Raw genomic sequence first — 5,575 nt, forward strand, 5'->3', positions numbered from 1 at the left:
TATAGATATATATATATATATATATATATATATCCAAATCAAAGATGGTGCTACAAAAAACTGGATTCTGATCCGAATCCAATCTTAAAAGAAAAAAATCTAACCTAACTCGACCTCTAATTTAAAAAAAAAAATTAAAATCTTATTAAATCAATAAAAATTAAAATTTATCAAATATAAATTATTTTATCATTTCTGATTTTTTTTTCCAAAGCGGTGCTTCAGATTCTTCTATGGAGTGGAGGTTGGTAACACAGAGTCGTACTGCTTGGGTTGGGGGTTTGGGCAATTGATTTTTTCTAATTTCTATCATCTGCGAGATGTGTAAAGGGTCCAGCCCTAAATGTCTATTTGTTTTCACTCGAGAAAATGAAAATTTGTCACCGAGAAAGAAAAAAAAAAAAGAAAAATGACATAGCGCGTGTTATGCTTTCTAGTTTTGTGTCTAAAAATAAAGAAAACGAACGCTTGGATGTTACTATTGTTTTATTTGCTTTTTTTGCTACTGTTTTTTCTTTTTCAACGTGGAAAACTTGTTAAAACCAACAATAGTTGTCAACATACTAACTTGTTAGAGATACTTTTCAATATTTGAATAGTATAAATAATTGAGACACATAGTATCTATAAATATTGTAATTTAATTAATTAATTAGAATATTTTTCATTTCATTTACATTTTTTTGTTTTATTTTATTATTTTTGTTTAAGATGTGATTAACACCTTATTAATTATTAAATTACAAAAGTAAAAATAAAGATGAAATGAAATTGGGCCTAACTTTGATAAGTCCAAATAAATTTAGTATCTACAATATATATAGATTAGATTGAATTAGATATAAATAATATTTTTTATCGAAATCAAATATAATTTTTATGAAGTGAAATTAGAATCAAAGTGAAAAAAATCCGCCTAATCTGACCCGTTACCATTGCTAGTCTCGAACTCCTCTTTTTCATTTATTTCATTGTTTGGCACCTTCTTGACCTTATATATGACTTCATCCCAGCGCACAAGTGACATGCCAGTCAAAACACTATTTTCAAACAGGATGAACATAGGCCATACGACCACCCAAAAACCTGTACATAATTGTATTAAATGTGACTTATTTAAGATTCATAGTGGCGATGCATGAATCATATGCATTAATTAATAAGAATGTCATATCATGCAAATGTCATAAATGTAGGAAATGTCCTTCACTTAAATTTATATTTAATGTGTTATCTATGCATAGACTAGAACTGATAAAATAATAAACTTCAAGTAATGTCGTATAAAGGCCAATGACCACTCAAGAATACATTTGCAAATATCTTTCGTACTTAAATTCATATTTAATGTATTATCACACTTAAATTTATATTTTATGCATCGTCTATTTGTTGGGGATCAAGAATTTTGAGTTAGGAGGCAGGGTGGGGGGAATTAAAATTAAGGCAACAACATCCAAAATCGAGTTAATATTTGCTACGATAACATGGTCATGGTATGGTGATAAGAAAGTCACTAAATTTATAACGTATAAAGGACATACTAAAAATATACACTAGATTGCATGTAAACTATGCATTATTTTTTTTATATGCAGAAATACATAAAATGTAATAGAATAAAATGAATAGAAAATATTATCTAATTGCTTTTATTCAAATTATGTTCTAAATATTTTAAGAATTATCTATATTATTTTTTATTAACAGTCATAATGATTTTGTCTGAGACTTTGAAAAATAAACTCCACCACTCCGATACCGTCAACTGTGGCTTTCCTAAGCTTTGTTTCTTCCTCAATTCCTCCTCTATCAATACCTGAATGAAACTTTCCTAAAACTTTTCGAAACCTGAAAATTGCCTCAAACTCGAAAACCCTCTTCTATTTTGTTGTTTTTTTATTCCTTTTTGTTCACTTTTTGTGTCGTGAGTGTTGGCTGAATTTTGGTGAATTTGTGGGTCTTAGATTGATAGTACCTAAGGAAGCAATGATCTGGATGACCAGGTGTTGGGATTTGGTGTTGATGATGAGTGGTCAAAGGGGTTGGGATTTTGGCTTAGTGTGCGGGTGCAGTGACAGTCTCCGCTTCCCCAAATATGATGGTGCACGATGGTAGAAATGGCTAGATATTGAATATATTACCAAAATACATTTTTTTTAAAGGTTTTTATTAAGTGTTGTTTATAAAATAATCAATAAAAATACAAATAATTTGCATTTGTGTTAAATAAATAAAGTTTAAAAATATACAAATAGACTTTGAAATAAAACTAGCAAGAATAACTGGCAGTCAATTGCTTTTTTCACGTTGTTTAAAATTTTGTTTAGGACAATCAAATGCCTTAAGGTTGACAGTAGAATCCTCTGCAAGATTACATGTTTTGTGAGAAATTTTGCTTTGTGAGAATATTTATTTGTGACATTTGAATATCATGGTTTTAGCTTTTGAATTCAATTGTTAAAAATAAAAAATTTTATTCCTTAGATATTATATTTTATTTCAAAAGTGATGATTTTTTAACTAAATAATATATATTCATAAAAAAAATTTTAAACACCAATTGAGATTTACATATCTATTTATCTATTACACTACTTTATGTGATAATAGAAAGATAAATATGTGTTTATGTGATTGAATGTTTAGTTGCATGTTAATGGTTTTAATAATTGTTTCTAAAATAATGTGGACTGAAGTTTTTCAAGAAAGTATATATTTTTATTGGATTATCATTGATAGATTTAAGTTTTCAAATTTTATAATTTGTTTTTAATCATCAGCATTTATAATGTTATTATCTTGATCACGCATCCATTAAAAAATAATTAGATTAGGATTTATTCCATGTCATTGTACTTTGTTCAAATGGTATATTCATGTCATAGATGACCAAAACATTAATTTTCAAAGTTAGATGAATAAAACAAAAATTTTGAAAAGTTAAATTATATAAAAAAGGTGATTTACTTTAAGTTCTATAGTTAAATATAAGTTGCATTCAATTAAATTAATAATGAAGATTTTCATTTTGAAGTCTTGGTTGTCTCCTCTATTTTTTAAAAATGAGTTTTAATTTTTTATTTGTTACCAAACCATTTAAATAATCGTATATTTGGTAGACATTATAAACCAAGTTTTACAAATTCTTTTTTAGCTAAAAACTTTTTTAAAAATTATTGATCATGTATTATGATTAAAAAAATTCACATAAATATCATGTAATTAAAAAATATTTGCGAAATTCCATAAACATGTCACGTTATTAAACTCAACATCAATTGCCATTTTCAACGGTCATGTCACTATCATAAATTAGAAATCCTGTTAGTGATTGGATTAGATTTTACAATTTATAAAAGTTGAGGGATTCAATTTGTAAAAATAAATTTATAGGATTAAATCCTCCTCTTCACCTAATTACAAGAACCAATGGTATAATTTGAGCTTTTATTTATTAAATAGTATTAGTATTTAAAGCAGGAAAAGCATGTTTGTATTTTGTCTCATGTAAAATGTTCCGTTCCTAGTAACTTGCTAAACGTCAAGATTCAACGATTTTTCTTTGACCGAAAAGGAAGAACAACTGTAGTTGTGAATATATATACATTATACTTTACAAACTACATTGGTGATTTTTATGGAAAACGTGCTTTAGCTACCTACCAGGATGTTGGTTCATTGGACAATCATATATACAGCATTACCTTTTATCTTTTGATCCAAATTTACAATGCCTTTAAGATTCTAAGTTTTAAGTAGTAATACTATAACTTTTGTACGTGGTTGTCCGAATGCTGGCCAAGAACCAAACATTGCAAACAAGAACTCATATCAGAGCAACTAGGCCTAGGAGAGAAAATGAGAAAATTCAGGATTTGATCCGTTTCTAACTAGTCAGTTTGACTTTTGTTTACATGGAAAGGAGAACGAACAAATGCCACCGAGGTGGGATCCATACGCGCCATCGACGCTCCATCATTGGGAAAAAGAAAGATCCAGCAAATGATGACTCGGAAGATGATGATGATGATTTGGAGCTTGGGTCCGAGGAAGGGTTTAGCTGCGAGGTCCCCAAGAACATTCGTCAAGGAAATGAAAAAGCCTATACTCCTCAATTGATTTCAGTAGTCCCTCTTCATTACAGAAAAACAATTTTGGCTAAAATGGCAAAGTATAAATTGAGCTATCAAAAGAAATGTTGTGAAAGGACTTCGCCGTTCGAAAATTTTTGGAGCTTCGTTGAACACAAGGAAAAAGCAATTCTCAACTGTTATGAAGCATTATCCATCATTTACGATGACTTTGTAGTAATGATATTTTATGATGCACTCTTCATCGTCGAGCTCTTATTGAGGAACTATGTGAAGGAAAATGCAAAAGAGGTGGGAATTAAAGACTTCTTATTAAAAGGAACGTGGTCAGCTGGTCTTCGGAGGGACTTGCTAGTTGCTCTTACTTGAAAATCAGATCCCTTTGTTTGTGCTCGAAGAACTGTATAAGTTATACTGTAACTTCCCTCGTGAAGACAAATTTGATTCTTGTGCTGCCCCTGCCTCTGCTTTTCCCTTTCTTTATCATGCTTGCCTCTACTTTGATATTCCATGGGATAAAAGGTTCGAGGATACAGAATTCCTACACTTCACCGGTTTGTTAAGATGCCATCTGGTCAAAAATTGCGCCTCAAATTCAGATCCATCCATGGCCCCAAAAAGAAAATTTGAAACAGCGTGCAGTGCGACAATGTTGCATGACGGTGCTGTTGAGCTTAAAGCTGTAGATAATCAAAGTGCAGGCTGGCTAGATATAGAATTTGAAGGGAAAGAGCTTAAAATCCCCAAATTGAATGTGCACTACAACACTGAACCGTATAGAACCGTATATTCGCAACGTGATGGCCTTGGAGATGTGCCACTATCCAGGTGAAACCTATGTTTGTGCTTACATAGAGCTAATGAATTATCTCATTAGAACTGACAAAGATGTAGATTTGTTAATGGAAAAGGGGGATTTAAGCAAAGACGGTGAAAACGAGGTAATTATCGTTAGCAGAATAAATCCCAGATAAGCATTGGCAGGTATAATTAAGAAACTTATGCAGGGAGTTGGCGAGCCTGCTGCTTGCTACCGGGAAACAGGGAATCGACTAAACAAGCATTACAAAAGTGCTTGGAAGCACATAATAGCAAAAGTTCTGCAAGGAGAATCTAGCAATTCTGAAGCGTGTGTATTTCACCAATCTTTGGCGAGGAACTGGAACTGTCGCTGCTTTTATGTTGGTTGCGCTTACTCTCATTCAAACCTTGTTGGCATTTCTTAAATGATTTTTTTTTAACCACATGTAACAAGTTAAAAAATTATTTTGAATAAAATATTTAAAAATAATATTTTAGAATTTTAAAAAATATTAATTATTATTTAATTAAAATAAAATATGATAATTTTTAGATTCTCAACATGCAAAGTCATCACCAAAATATTATGCCACCAAATTAAAGGCAAAATCTTAACATTTTTATCAAGAAAATTTATTTCATGCACTTTTAGACTCTAGCAAAGGGAATAACGGTTGTCA

At 30.4% G+C, this 5,575-nt stretch overlaps 1 pseudogene; it reads left to right on the forward strand.

Annotated features, from left to right (window-relative positions):
- The first annotated feature begins 3,917 nt into the window (after positions 1-3,917).
- Positions 3,918-5,324, forward strand: LOC149518108 (UPF0481 protein At3g47200-like; annotated as a pseudogene).
- The last annotated feature ends 251 nt before the right edge of the window (positions 5,325-5,575 follow it).

This window comes from Durio zibethinus, chromosome 7, assembly GCF_047325235.1.
Source record: "Durio zibethinus cultivar Kanyao isolate XHJ-2024 chromosome 7, ASM4732523v1, whole genome shotgun sequence".
Lineage (NCBI taxonomy): Eukaryota > Viridiplantae > Streptophyta > Magnoliopsida > Malvales > Malvaceae > Durio > Durio zibethinus.